Consider the following 16,544-nt stretch of genomic DNA (forward strand, 5'->3'; position numbering starts at 1 on the left):
AGAACGTCAGACTCTTGTTCTTGAACTAATGAAGCCCTTTCCCGGCCTGGCATGGAGCAGCTGCGCGCTGAGCGCTGCTGAATGGTGAACGCGCCCGGCCATCTGGATTCACTTACGGAGGCACCCTGACAGCTCCTAATTATAATTAATGTACTTCTTTGTGCGCACACGAACGAAAAATGCCCAACATGGCGGACGAAAACTACATTTACCCTATCACTTCAAGGCTATTAAAACGACACCACAACGAAGACGAATCACTGGCCAGATGACATAACACACTAAGGAATGTGTGGAATTTGTCTCGCCAAAGCCCTAGGAGATACTTTTTTTTTTCTTTAACATTAGGATCTCGAAACTCCTCCCACTTACGTGGGCGGAGGCCGAGCCCTAAAAAGGACCTATAAAGTCCAAACAAATATTGCACCAAGGTTTGCCTGGATCATTGATCTGTCCCATAACACTCTGACTGCCAATCTTCAGTCATTTTTCACTCTCTTTGCAAGCACCACAAGCTTGTACCCAACCTTTAACCTGCTCATCCATGCCTGGCCACCAAAACTCTTGTTTGATCCTTCTAGTTGTCAAGCTTTGGCCCAAATGACCCTCATGCGCAAGATTGAAAATGTGTAATCTGAGACCAGAAGGTGGTACAAAACGATCACCCCTCATGATGACATTTGAACAAGACAAAGAAAATTCATCCAGAATCTTCCAATAAGGCCTGATAGAGACTGGGACTGAACTTTCACGTGAAGCCCCATTCTTTATCAAAACCATGAGACCCTGCAAAGTGGAATCTTTCTCCATTTCTGACACCCACTGGACCTTTGAGAAAACCCCCAACGAACCCCCACAAACATCACCAACAGAAGCAACCGCTTAATATTTCATCAACACACTCCCAATCAACAGCTAAACGGGACAAGCAATCCGCCTGAACGTTACGCCATCCATGAATAAAGACCACCTCGTAAAGAAACTCCTGTAACCTGGCTGCAAATCTGGCTAAACGTGCAGAACCCTTCCCTGCACCCCCAGCTGATAAAATGTTCACCAAAGGTTTGTGGTCAGTACGTATGACAAATTTTACACCCCAAAAATACACCCTAAAGTGTTCCACACCCCATGCTGCAGCGAGAGCCTCAATCACTGAATAGTTTCTCTCAGCCAGAGTTAACGTTCTAGACGCAAAGGCAATAGTTTTTTCGGTGCCTGCTTGTAACTGAGAAAATACCACTCCAACACCAGTAAGACTAGCATCTACTGTTATGAACGATTTACAAGAGGGATTAAAAGGAGATAGAATCCCTGCATTACAAATCTCATTTTTGATGCGACAGAAAGAATCAGCTTGTTGCTGGTCCCACGTAAATCTAGCACCTTTCCGTAAAAAAACCCTTAACGGTTCCGAAATATCCGCAAACCTTGGAACAAATTTTGAATAGTATTCAACTAGTCCTAAAAAGGACCTGAGTTGATCCTTGTCTTTAGGCCGCAGAGCATTTTCAATAGCCATCAATAAATTGTTCTTTGGAGAAACACACCCCTAGAAATGATGTAACCCAAATACTCAATTTCCTCAACCAGGAAGGTGCACTTGCTTTTGTTGACAGTCAAACCAGTATTTTCCAATCTGGATAAAACTTGACGTAAAATGGTGTTGTGTTCCCTCACAGACTCCCCTGAGACCAAAATGTCGTCTTGAAAATACACTAAACCCACCAACCCCTCAAACATGTTGGACATTGTTAGACCTGACACCTTTTGGCGTGGTTCTTCCCCCATCTTTTTGCCTCTGACTCATGTGTTTTGATGCTGTGCTGGATTTCGTTTTTGCTGATTTAGATGCTTTGGACACTCTGCCACTGCTGATCAGTGTCAGAGTGTAAGTGCTCCCTCTGTAAATTGCCATATTAATTGAATATACCTGATTGGCATATTTGTATCACCATGGAGTCCCTAGTAAAGTGCACTGTGTGTGCCAGGGCTGGTGATGACAGATGCTACTAGTGGGCCTGCAGCGCAGATTGCGCCACCCACATGAGTAGCTTTAAAATGGTGACTCAGGCCTGCCAGCGCGGGGCCTGTGTGCAGTCAGAGACTGCCTGTCCCTCTGGCCAGTGTCTCCACTGGCTGGGCCTAACCCTTCCCTGTCTGTGCACATCAGTCACCCCTATGGAAGGCTCAAGGTACCCCCCTGGGCAGGGTGCAGTGTATGGATAAGGTAGAGCATGTACTAGTGCAGGTCACATGCTCTGGTAGTGGGCTGCAGCCATTTTATGTGCTCACTGCTGTAAGGCTATCTTGCTCCATAGAGTAACATGGAGGAGGCTGGGCCCATGTGATACCAGCCTATCTTCCCATAGGAACAAGATGGGACATAAATGAAAGATATCCCTGAACTCAGAATTTAATGACACATCTTTTAGTGAAGGGTGTTTTTAAATCCTGTAATGGAGAATAGCACTTTTAGAAAGTGGCTGTTCTCTTGTCTAAACCTTTCTGCATGCCTGGGTTTGTGGAATGCCTGGGTGTGACAGGGGGGCTGCAGAGCCCCCGGAGGAGAGGGTCGGAGCCAGCCCGGGGATGAAAGGGCACATCTGCTGCCCGGGAGGTGGGAGGAAGAAAGGCCTGATTAGTGCTGGGCTGTGCCTGCCTGCCTCCCCATGCTAGCTCCCTCCTGCCGGTCAACTGACACCTCTGACCCTGAAGCTGACAGGAAGAAGAAAACCAGAGACACCTCAGTGCTCCGCAACCCCCCAGAACTGGTTTAGACTGGACCCAGGGCCCCCTTGCACAAAGACTTCAAAGGACTTCAAAGACATTGAGGGGTATAAGGAAAGGACCCCTGACTACAGAAGTTTAGATTCTGAAATTCTACAAGCAAGAAGGAACCTCGGCGGGAAGGAGGACGGCTGGAGAACTAAAGGACGATTGCCTTGCTGTGTGCTCTAAGGGCTGACCTGTTCTGCTGTCTAACTGGAAGCTGAGGAGGAGAAAGGGACTTTGCTGTGTGCTGTGACCCTGCCTGCTTGAAACTGCCAAGACTTTGCTGTGTGCTGTGTCTGCAACTTGAATCTCCAAGGGCCTGAGAAGAGCTGGCCCCCTGTCTGCAACCCAGGGACATAAAGGTTGCCCAAGGACTACAAGACCCTGCTGTGCCCCCTGAGGCTGCTGTGTGGCGAGGAGATCGTGAAACCCTGTGGTTTGCCTGCTTAGCGCACGGGCGGCTCTCTAATCTGCTTGAGAGCGCCGCGCTGACCCAGCCTGCTGCGTGGCCAAGATCGACGTGTTCATCGACACGTGTGTGTGGGGCAGACCGGAGACCTGTGGGCCTTCCCAGTGCAAGGCGCACTAAAAACAACTGCCAGCCGTGTCACCGCCGCTGCCCGGGGGCCAGGAATACCTCCCCAAGATCGCCGATCGTTGGGGAGCTGAAGCGGCGAAGAACGAAGCCGCCGCGCTCCCATTGGCTGAGGGAGCCGAGCCCCCTCACTAACGCCGCGACGGGATTGGCCCGTGCGGCGCAGCGTCATTGGTGGTGGTGGGCCGTGATTGGCCGAAGGAGCGGAGCATCATCATTTGCCTGTCCCGGGAGCCGCTCTGCCGTTGACTGACTCCCGGGCGTGTGTGGAGGCTCGTCCTCGGTGCCGCGACCTGATTGGCCCAGCGGAGGAGCTGCTGCAGGGAGCCCGGAATTACCGTGCGATACCCGGCGGGACCGGGAAAGACAGACCCGACCTCGCCGAGGGATTGCGGAAGTGCCCCAGCCCCCGGCCTGCCGTCTCTGCTCCCCGCCGCTCCCTGGAAGACTGAGAGCGGAGCGGAGAGCTGGCTGAGGCGGCCGGCCCTGAGCGTAAGTGAGCGCTGTGGGGCGAGGCACGCCTGAGGCTGGAAAGACGTGCCGTGTGGAAGGAAAGGAGTCCCAGCATTCGGGTGAGACGCGCCAATAGCGCGAAGGGCCCCTGGCTATAGGGGTTGATTCCCTCGGATAATTCTATCGTTGGGCATTGTTTTCCTTGCTCGTTTTTAGAGCTAATTGAGTAGAAATCAGTGGCATTATTTTTAACGACTGATTTGAGAGACTTGAGACTGTTTTGGTTCTGAGAACTGACTATTTACAAGTACCATCATAAAGATTAAGTGCAACCCTTAAGATAACATGCACCATTTTTCTAAAGAAGTGTTTATCATGCAACTGCTTTAATTACTTGCTGAAACTAGATAAAGTTATATATTTTTATAAAATATACTTACCTGTGTGGTCTCAGTTTGTGGTGGATTGGGGATTATTGTTGTGTTAAGTGCAAATGTTATCCACATTGCCTCTGTTTAGCCTAGACTGCTCGCGCCATGCTACCTAGAGGGTGAGCAGGGGTTATCTCAGAGGGTTAGTCCTTCACCCTGACTAGAAGCAAGGGTCCCTACTTGGTCTAAGGTACTTACCTCTACCAACTAGAGACCCCCGGTTCTAACAGACATCATACGCTGAAATACACTCGCAGCCGAAGCCAAGCCAAACGGCATGCGAGTAAATTGAAATGTGCCTTCAGTTGTAATAAATGCCGTAAGTGGTTTAGAATCAGGATGTAACCTGATCTGGTGGTAGGCACTTCTAAGGTCAATTTTAGAAAAGTACTTACCACCCCCCACTAACTGCAAAAGTTCACTAATATTAGGCAGAGGGAAGGTGTCAACATTTATATCCCTATTGAGTGATCTCAAATCGATGCAAAATCTAAGGCGGCCATCCGATTTGAGCGTCAAAACCACCTGCGAAATCCAAGGGGAAACCTCCACAGGTTCTCAAACCTTGCCTGACTGACAAAGGCACTTTCCTAAGTTTATGCTGCACTGGTGTAGCATCGGGTTTCAAGACAATTTTGTGAACGTAATTCTTGACACAACCCAACCTGTTTGCAAATACACCATTAGCATCATTCAAGACATTACCAATTGACATTTCGTCATCCACAACCATAACACAATTGGTAGACCTCGGATTAATTACAATGTGTAAGTCAAATTGGTGCATCCAACCTTAAATTGGTGGGTCATCTTTGGCAATATACACTTTCCCTTCTACACTCCTGGAGCCAAAGGTGATAACCCACAACATATAGCCCAGAATATCAATAATCTGACCCTGATATCCTACTGGACTGATGTCCTTTTCGGAAAGGAGCACCCCTTTCCAAAGTCTAGTGAATAAGGACTCTGGGATGATAGTGAAAAGAGAACCTGAATCCACCATCAAAAACACTTTTTGCCCGCAAACAGTAAATTCCACAGAGGGACGTGTTACTCTCCGAGTATTAATGTCACAAACATCACCAACAAAATCATAACTCTCATGTTGTATAACCAATACTCTATTGGAACTCTGGGAATTGTCAGGAGATTGTAAGACATTCATTTTAGATTTGCTCTTTTCAGCATTATCACCTTGCTTGCACATCCTTGAATAATGCCCTTTTTTCCCATATTTCCTACAAATTTGTTCGATTGCATAACACTTTTTGAAATCCCCCAAATGAAACTGACTGCCACAACGCCAACACTCTTTCCCTTTAGGTTTAGAAGAAAAATTCACAGTGGAATTAGGTTTGTGTACACGTTTTGAAACCACACTTACATCGGAATTATCCTCTGAAGAGGAAAAATCAACATTACCAATCTGCGAAGAAGAACTTGAAAAGCTTCTATCACGCCGCTCAAGTTCTTTGATACATTTCTGGGATTCCTCTATGACTTTAGCCATATCTATGGCATCTTTTAACGAAGGGTCTTTAGCCGCCCAAAGTCTCTCTTGGATCTTCCTATGGCGACATTGAACAATGAGCTGGTCACGAATAAGTTCGTCAGTCATAATACCAAAACAACACTTAATAAATAGTTCACGTAACCTAGAGACAAACTCATCTGTGGTTTCGTGTTCCGCTTGTGGTTGTGTATAGAATCTATATGTTGCCATCACTAAATTAACTTCCTTGGCAAATCTTATCTCAAGCCTTCTAAGGGCTTCTTTAAAAACATCATCCATCGGTTGACCATTTGGACCCATTGCTACAGGTAAATACTTGAAAATGCGTTGGCCCTCATTGCCTAAGGTGCTAAGTAATAATGCCTTCTTCCTCTCAGGATGAACATTTTTCCCATCCAGAGCCACTATGTAATTTTCTAACACCTCAACCCAATCTTCCCAATCAATAACAGGAGTACCAGGAAGAGATAAAAACATAAGAGGCGTGACAACGTTGGTATTCATTTCTTATAAGATAGAAACAATGGTAAATAAATATGTGATAAAATTAAACAGTGTTAAAATATCAATATCTGCACAAAGCAAAACAAAGGTGTGCAAATTACCTTGTAAATACGTGTCAGTGAAAATTTCAAAATCTGCACAAAAAACCCAAAATCAAGGTGTGCAAATCACCGTAGAGATAAAGATAACAAATGTAGACCAGGTGTGCAAATCACCGTATAAAATTTGCACAAAACTTGAAGAGACCAGATGTAGGTGTGCAAATCATCGTAATTAAAGAAACTTGAAGATATGAAATGCACAAACGGAATTTTGTTCAAAGTCAAAGTCTATTTTGTAAAATAAATTTAAAACAGTGAAAATAACCAGAAGAGACACCACGGCGTTACAGCTGCTCCACTGTCTTATCGCTCAAGATACAGTACCTGATATCGGCAAACAACTCCTGGAAAGTCAACCAAACATCACGGAGCAATCCGGATGTCGTGTGAGGAAACAGCTGATTAAACAAAATGGAGGCACGTCGCTGATGCAAGACGTCACGCACGCATGCCAAGGCTTTAAGATCACAGAAAATGGCTTAATGTAGCGCTGGATTTCAAGAAAGTACGTGCGTTCCAGTGACGTATCACAAACGAAGTCAACGATGACGTGATGAAGGCAAAGACAGCCGTTGGTCACGCTCGAGACCAATTGGAGAGGAAAACAGCGGAAATGCTGAAATTAGCAGAAAAAAATGTACCTCTACGAGTCCCGGGAATCAGAAAGACGTGAAGACCTCACCGAACATCCAAACAAACGAAGAGGGATGTCAAGGATCACCAGGCTGTGCTTGACCTCGATGGAAAAACGTGAAATTGCAGGAGAGGTTCACAATATCACCACAAGCATCATCGCCAAAAATGTTGAGAGGAATTGTGCAGGAAACAGCAGAGACGAACGTAGTTTCAGGTAAGCTTTATTCAGAAAGCACAACCTGGCATCCGACCACCTCGACAGTCCAGTGCAACTGACACTGACCGAGTGCCATCAGCCTAACATTCTAAAGAACTCAGAATACACACACAGACATTCACGAGACCACACGAGACCCTCACGAGGCACACATCATAACACACATCCTGTGGGTAGGGCTTGGAAGTATCACCAGGAACTCTTTTTATTTGAGCAAGTGTTTCATACTTTTACTACCTCAAAAGTTCAATCATATTGTGTACGTTTTACTAACATTGGTTTTCCACAGCAGATGGAGAAATTAGTTGTTTTTTTTTGTTGCATTTCACAGTAAACGTTTTAATTGGCAAGAACAGCACAAAATCCATTGTATGTGGGCCATCCCGTCTCACTCAGGATGATCTGTGAACAACGGATGAAGCAGAATTGACACTGATACATAGTAAGGTGGGTTCCTGTACATATATTCTTCCTGATGCCACCATATGTTTATTCATCTACTCTCAGAACTCTTGCTCTTACCCTCTCTGAGCCCATTTCCCCTAGAAAGGAAGGTTGTACCGAACACAGCGGCACGCTTGGTTACTAATATCCCTCCTAGAACAGCCACTCTTCCCCTCCAACAGCACCTCCATTGGTTACCCATCTGCCAGAGAATTATATTCGAAGAGTTCTGAACTGTCCACAAAGCATTAAATGGCAAAGGACCTAGCTATATAGCTCAGAAACCTATTCCCTAACGGCCCAGCAAGGGACTACACTCGGGTATGAAAGATCTTCTTACTATTCCCCGTGGGAACAAATCGCATTCAGGAGGCAAAGCCTTCTCTTATAGGGCCCCAGGGCTGTGGAACTCATTACCGCATAGCTGTGGTGATCACTTGTGCTTCAGGAAACTCCTGAAAACTTAACTTTTTGTGGCCTATCTGTCTGCAGCCCTAGTACTGCCTGAACGCAGCGCGGAGAGACTCTCTGGGGAATGATTCCTGCACTATATAAGCTTCTAAATAAATACAAATAAATAAAGGGGTCCTGTTATTGTCAGGTTGCTGTGCATCAACCACCTGAGAATTGCATTGTTGGTGGTGTCTAGCTCTAGAAAATCATCTTGCAAATAACTGGTCAGCTGTGGTAAAGTAAGAGAAACGTAGTATTTATCAAATATATTTATTATTATTTTTGCTCTTTAACACCAAACATATACATTTATAACCACTTAAATGAGCTTTTAGGAGCAATTATACTCGAAGAATAGGAAAAATGAGTGATAGGGAAGATTGGATTTGTCAAAGATTGCATTTTAGACCTAAGTGAAAAAGATGGAGTTTAAATTAGATTATATGGTGCTGATTCGTACAGTTTAAGCCTATTCAAGAGGAAGGGTGGGGCCAGCCAAGAGGAAGGGAGGAAGAAACCCTATGAAGGACCATTGCTGCCTTCCATGCGTGCATCATTCTGCCACGCAGAATCGCTCAAAATGGATGGGCTACTGGATATATGACATAGAAATAATAATTCCAAAATCTGCAACATCATCAAACATAGGAATATGCAAAACATGGTTTCATTATGATTGGACAGGAAATAAAACGCACAAAACACACTGTGCTTCGATTAAAGAGACGTTATAGTTAGTTATTAAAAAGCGATACTAATATACATTTAAAAACCAAAAATGTACTCAAATGTGCCAGTTATAATTCAATGAACTAACTATAACTTGTGCACCCATCTTGCCATGTCCAAGCAGGTGGTTGGCCCTGTGCCCAATCCACTGTATGTGACCAACCCCAATGAACATGACCTACTTCCTGCAAAATGGCGGTTGCTCACAACTTACTCAAACCTTTCTGTTGCATTTTTTGGTACTGTGACACAGTGTTGGAACTGCTGTACAATACAGGAGGGTCTCACTGGGTACATCAGATCCAACCACGAAACACATGATTCAAAAGACAAGAAATATATATTTTAAAAACATTTTAACCTAATGGGGGTCTCTTTGGGACCCCGCTCCACCCACTGGCATGAGGGTCAGAGTGGGCTCACCTGGCCCTCATATGTGCCTTTTTAAAGTTTTTTCTAGGACTCTGGGACCATGTTCCCAAGTCCTGTAATGATGGCCACAACATGTCTTTCCTACTGCAGCCAGACTATCACATCATTTGGTACTGTTGTTCCTTATTAGGATCTGCAGAACCATGATGACCAATGGGAGTGAAAGTGCAAGCAGCCAATCAGATATGGCTAGCTTTTTAATTTTTTGTGACGCAGCTGTCCAGACATCTCTAACTTTCTCTGAGGGCTGACTCCTTCATGCTCAACTAGAAAACAGCTGAACAGATTTATACCAAATCCCAAAAAGCAGACTTTAGGAGTAAAGTACCAACATTTTGCCAAATTTTGTGTCATATCGTTCAGCGAGACAGCTGTAGTTGAGTATGAGAGAGAAGCCAGCGCCCACTCTCCGCCATATTATTCATTGGCTTGTGTCATTGTCTTTCATAAATGCTGCCTTCCGATTTGTTAATAGGCTTGTTAGTCCCTCCTTAGTACAGATTTGCCTTCATTTGCAACCTCCCATGGCTACAGGCCCCTTTACTTTGGTTGATACATGGGACCTGTTATTTAGTCTGTAAGCACGTTTTGCTTGATTGAGTTTCTCTTACTGCAAGCCGGACATGTGCTGCTTCAGCTGAAACCACTTGTGTGTTTTCTAAGCAGAACAGCTGCCCCGTAACACGGGCGCCCGCTTTCAATGACTCTAACCCGGCATTATCTCGTATCTGTTTCAACCCCCCCCCCCCGCCCCCCCAAGTAAAATGGATTTAGAAATGATTAGCAAATTAAGTCAAGTGAATTCCAGGTAGGTCATAATCGCGTGCTAATGGGCTGAAGCTGACAACATCACAGCTGTGTTTCATGTCATCTACACTAAAGCCACCTGACATGGTTGTTTTCAAAAGCCTCTATTATTACCAACAATAACATAACCACCAATACCAACACCAGTACCACTACCACCAATACCACTACCACCACCAATACCATCACCACCATTACAAATACCACCACCACCTCCACCACCACCAATACCACCATCACCAATATCACCACCAATACAACCACAACCACCAATTCTACCACCACCAATACCACCACCAATACCATCACCACAAATACCACCGCCACCAGCACCAATACCACCACCACTGACAATACCATCACCACAACCAATACCACCAATACCACCACCAATCCAATACCTTCACCATCAATACCAATACCACCACCAATACCACTACCACCACCAGTACCACTACCACCATTACCAATATCATCACCACCATTATCAATACCACCCCCACCAATACCACCACATCCACCACCACCACCAATACCACCACCACCAATACCACCACCAATACCACCACCAATACAACCACCACCACCAACTCTACCACCACCACCAATACCATCACCACCAATACCACCACCACCACCAATACCACCACCACTGACAATACCACCACCACCACCACCACCACCAATACCGCAACCACCAATCCAATACCACCACCACCAATATCACCACCAATAACACCATCGCCAATAACGCCACTACCACCACCATCAATACCGCCACAACCACAAATCCCCCCACCAATACACCAATACCATCAACAATACCACCACCACCAATACCATCACCAATATCACCAATACCACCACCAATACCCCCACCACTACCAATACCACCACCAATACCACCACCACCACCAATATCTGTACCACCAATACCACCATAACCAATACCACCACCGATACCAATACCACCACCACCAATATCAATACCACCACCAATACCACCTCCACCAATACCACCACCCCACCACCAATACCACCACCACCTCCACCAATACCGCCACAAATGCCACCACCAATTCACCCATAAAACCACCAATACCACCACCACCACTAATACCACCACCAATATCACCAATACCACCACCAGCAATACCACCACCAATACCACCACCACCGATACCAATACCACAACCAATACCACCACCTCCACCAATACCACCGCCAATACCATCACCAATAACACAATACCAACACCAATACCATTGCCAATGCCACCACCACCACTACCAATAGCACCACCAATACCACCACTAATACCACCACTACCACCACTATCAATACCGCCACAACCACAAATCCCCCACCAATACCAGCAACAATACCACCACCACCAATACCATCACCAATATCACCAATACCACCACCAATACCCCCACCACTACCAATACCACCACCAATACCACCACCACCACCAATATCTGTACCACCAATACCACCACCACCAATACCACCACCGATACCAATACCACCACCACCAATATCAATACCACCACCAATACCACCACCACCAATACCACCCCCCCACCACCAATACCACCACCACCTCCACCAATACCACCACAAATGCCACCACCAATTCACCCATAAAACCACCAATACCACCACCACCACTAATACCACCACCAATATCACCACCAGCAATACCACCACCAATACCACCACCACCGATACCAATACCACAACGAATACCACCACCTCCACCAATACCACAGCCAAAACCATCACCAATAACACAATACCAACACCAATACCATCACCACCACCACCACTACCACTAATACCACCAATACCACCACCACCAATTCAACCACCACCAACAGCACCATCAATACCAATACCACCACCACCAATACCAATACCAATACCAACACCAATTCCAATACCACCACCACCACCACTAATACCACCACAACCAGTAGCAAAACCATCAATGCCAATACCACCACCACCATTACCAATACCACCATTACCAATACCAGCACCACCACCACCAATACCATCACTAATACCACCACCACCACCAATACCACCACCACCACCACCACCAATACCACCACTAATACCACCAACATCACCCCCAAAACAACCACCACCAATACCACCACCACAAATGCCATCAATACCAGTATCATCACCACTAATACCAATACCACCACCACTAATGCAACCACCACCAATACCACCACCACCAATGCCACCACCATCAATACGACCACCACTACCATCAATACCACCACCACCAATACCACTTCCACCATTACCATCAGCACCAAATTCAGTACCACAATCACCAACACCAATAGCATCACCAATACCACTACCACAAATACAAATACCACCACCAATACCACCACCACCAATACCACCACCAACACCAACCTCACCACCATCAATACCACCACCACTACCAATACCACCAATACCACCAACACCAATATTAATACCACCACCACCAATACCACCATCACTACCAATACCACTACCAATACCACAACCAATACCACCACCAATACCAACACCAATACCACCACAACCTCAATACCACCACCAATATCAGCACCACCACCACCGCCACCAATACCACCACCACCAATACCACCACCACCAATACCACCGATACCTATACCACCACCACAAATACCAATACCATCATCAATACCACCACCACCAATAACCCCACTACCAATACCACCACCACCAATACAAGTACATTGATTGATTGATTGATTGATTGATTGAATACCACAGCCACCACCACCAATAACACCACCACCAATACCTGTACAGAAACCACCAACACCAATAGCACCACCAATACCATACAACCACCCAAAATACCGATAGCATAACCAATACCACCACCACCACCAATACCACAACCAGTACCACCACTAATACCACCAGCAATACCACCACCACCAATATCACCACAACCAATACCACCACCACCAATAGTACCACTACCACCACCACCAATACCAACACCAACCAAAAGCCAATACCACTACCACCAATACCACCACCACCTATACCAATACCACAATGAATACCAATACCACCTCCAATACCACAACCAATACCACCACCATCTCCAATACCACCACCACCAATATCACCACCACCACCATCAATACCACCACCACCAATACCATCACCACCACCAATATCACCACCAATACCCCCACCACCAACAATACAGCCACCACCACCAATATCACCACCACCAATGCCACCACCAACACCCCATCAATGCCACCACCACCAATACCAATAACGCCGCCACCAATACCACCACCAATACAACCACCACCACCAATACCACCTCCACCACCAATACTACCACCACCAATACCCCCACCACCACTAATACCACCACCACCAATACCACCACCAATACCAATACCACCACCACCAAAACCACCTCCAAATGCCAACACCACCGAAACTACCACCACCAATTCCTCCAATACCACCACCACCAATAGCAGTACCACCAATACCACCACAAATCCCACCACCACCAATACCAATACCGCCACCAATACCAGCACCACCAATACCAGCACCACCAATTCCACCAATACCAATACCACCACCTCAGAACCTCTCGCTCACTAGTAATAGCATGGGCACTGTATGAGACTGGAGCTGCAGCCGAGACCATCCCTCCTTCCATGCCTGCCATAAAGCACAGCCCCCCTGCACCAGGAAGTGAAGCCAGGGCCCTACTACAGCTGGTGTGTTTTTAGTAGCCCAAAGGAAGCAATGACATCATGCAATGTCACACTGCACACTCAAATCACGGAGAGGGTAGGAAATAACTCTGCTTCCCTCTCTTCCTCCTGAGCAGCAACAGTGTAATCAAAGAGCATAAAGGTGTTGGAGCACTTTGTTAGTGTTTATAGGTTGGATCATATGTAACTCTCACTACACACTTTTTGTCTGTGTAATTTACAACACTTACGCATCTTCTTCACTGCACTATTTATCACTACTTTGAAGACATCTCAGGCCGGTCTCTTCCTCTGATATTTACAATCTAACAAGAGGTCGAGAAGGCCCTTTATTGCAATGCAATAGGTCTCAGATTTGCGAGAGTTTAAGCTATTAGTTTTGTAAATGACAATGTCTTTTATTTATGTTTTAAAACCCAAAACATAAATAAAAGACATTTGTCATTTACAATGCCAACAGCTTAAACTTGTGTGAATGCGAGACCTATTCCATTGCAAATGCTTGTCTGTACTAGAGAGCAAACTTTCCTATAGGTATTAAATGGGATATCACACTTTTTCTTGGTCCCTGCTTAATGGATCAGTGCAAAACTTTCCATGAATAAATCAAATTGGATTAACTTTTTGGGGAAAGTTACATGCAGATTTGTTAAACGGCGTTAAAGTTATTAAAGATATGACTTTCCTATGACAATTATGACTTAACCTGAACTATACTGGTGATAGCACCACCAGTGTAATATATAAGTATATATTCTCATTGATTGCAGTGGCATGACACAGATGAAGCTGGTGGGGTTATAACAAAGGTCACAACTGGAAATTTAACTTTTGGTTTGCTTATAAATTTGGCATAGTTTGACGAATCTTCATAAATCTTTCCAAAAATGCACATCCAACTCAGCTTCCTCTTAGAAAGTTTGGGTGAACTGACAAGCTGGAGCCTAGAAATGGGGGCGGAGGGTTGCAGTAGCGGTCGGTGGTAGAAGTGCTGCCGGGCAGTGACGTGGGGCGGGGAAGGGGCAGGGTGGGGGGTAGTAAACTACGGAATACGGCCAAATACAGGTATGTAAACATATACATGAATAAAACTAATTTTGTTGCGCGCACTGCATCGCCAAATTCGATAGGTTTTGATGCCTTTGCAATGCTTGTTTCATCTAAATTCCATGATGAGTCAAACATGTAATTAAAGAGTGCACAAATAGATAACTTCATTTATTTGCATAGTAAGTAAACAAGTAAAACATTTCTAAAGCGCAGCTAATGCTGAGGCGTTTTGGCGCTGGAGGAGACACGTACTTTATCTAGGATAGAGGGAAAATGTTATTTTTTACCTGGGGGGAGCCACGTTTTGAGCAGCTTCCTGAAGGAGGATCTATTAGATTGTAGTCTGATTGAGGGAGGCAGTGCATTCCAAAGTTTTGCTACCCGGTAGGATAGACTTCTGCCCACCCCACGGGGCCCTTCTAATCCTAGGAACAATGACAAGCCAAGCATTGGCAGACTTTAGGTCCCGCCGCTGGATGTATCAAGCAAAGGGTTTCTGCAGACCATGAGGCCCCCACCCCGTACAATGCTTTATGCACCAAACAATGGCATAGATCCATGAAGGTAAAATCCGCTCGCAAAGGGGCAGATTCTCAGAATCTGCTCTTTGCGACCGGTATTTTTGCATTTGGGATGCATCATCACAAATGCAAAAATCGCAAAATAAGAAATCGCAAATTTGCGATTACTTGCATTTAAGGAATCTCAAATTGAGATTCCTTAAATGCAATACATTAAAGTTTAAAAAATAGCGATTTCGCTAATAGGGCTTGCAAATTACCATGAAGTTGAACTTCATGGTAATTTGCAAAAACTTTGAAAAATGCACTAAAGTGCATTTTTCAAAGTTTCATGTTGCGCACACACATGCCCTAAGGGCATGTGTGTGCGCAACATATGTGCAAATATCAATTTCAGGGGTGCAACAGGGTGTCCTTTGGACACCCCTGCACCCTTGAAATCGCATTCTCAATTTGCGATTCGCTAACTGCGATTCGCAAATTGAGAATGTCTTCCCATTCATTCCTATGGGCCTCTAGGTCCATAGGAATGAATGGGGAGGTATTCCTTAATTGCGACTCGCAATTTGCGAGTCGCAATTAAGGAATTTTAAGAAATCGCAATTTTTTAAGCAATTTCTTCTTGCATAGCATTTTGCTATTCCTTATTTTTCGCTAATAAGGAATCGCAAAATGGATGCTTGATGCATCTGGGGGGTAAGTGCTTTAAACCTAATCCTTTCCTGGACAGTAAGCCAGTGGAGGTCCCTGATGCTGTTGGATATGGGATCAAATTTGGTAATATTCAACAGCACCTGGGCATCAGCAGTTTTTTAAAGACTGTAGTTTTCCTTATAAGCATTTGTCAATACCCAAGAATAGGGCATTGCAATAGTGTACTCTAGAGAGGATCAACGCAGCTATCACGGTTTTTTGCAACTCTTGTGGGAGGAAGGGAAAGATCTTTGTCATAGTTTTTAAAATGAAAAAATAAGAGGCTGTAGCATGATTAATCTATTCTGAACAACAGAGCTGATCATCAAACAGTACTCCTAGATTTCTAGTTTTATTAACCGGGTCAGGACATGGACCCTCATCCGCAGGCCA

General features: G+C 45.3%; 1 long non-coding RNA gene across 2 annotated transcripts in view; it reads left to right on the forward strand.

Annotated features, from left to right (window-relative positions):
- The first annotated feature begins 6,878 nt into the window (after positions 1-6,878).
- Positions 6,879-16,544, forward strand: part of LOC144772135 (uncharacterized) — an 81,615-nt gene continuing 71,949 nt past the window's right edge. For both annotated transcript variants that reach the window (XR_013599669.1, XR_013599665.1), the window contains exons 1-2: positions 6,879-7,222; positions 7,557-7,672. This is a non-coding gene — a long non-coding RNA (uncharacterized LOC144772135). The remainder of the gene's footprint in view (positions 7,223-7,556; positions 7,673-16,544) is intronic.

This window comes from Lissotriton helveticus, chromosome 1_1 (genome assembly GCF_964261635.1).
Source record: "Lissotriton helveticus chromosome 1_1, aLisHel1.1, whole genome shotgun sequence".
Lineage (NCBI taxonomy): Eukaryota > Metazoa > Chordata > Amphibia > Caudata > Salamandridae > Lissotriton > Lissotriton helveticus.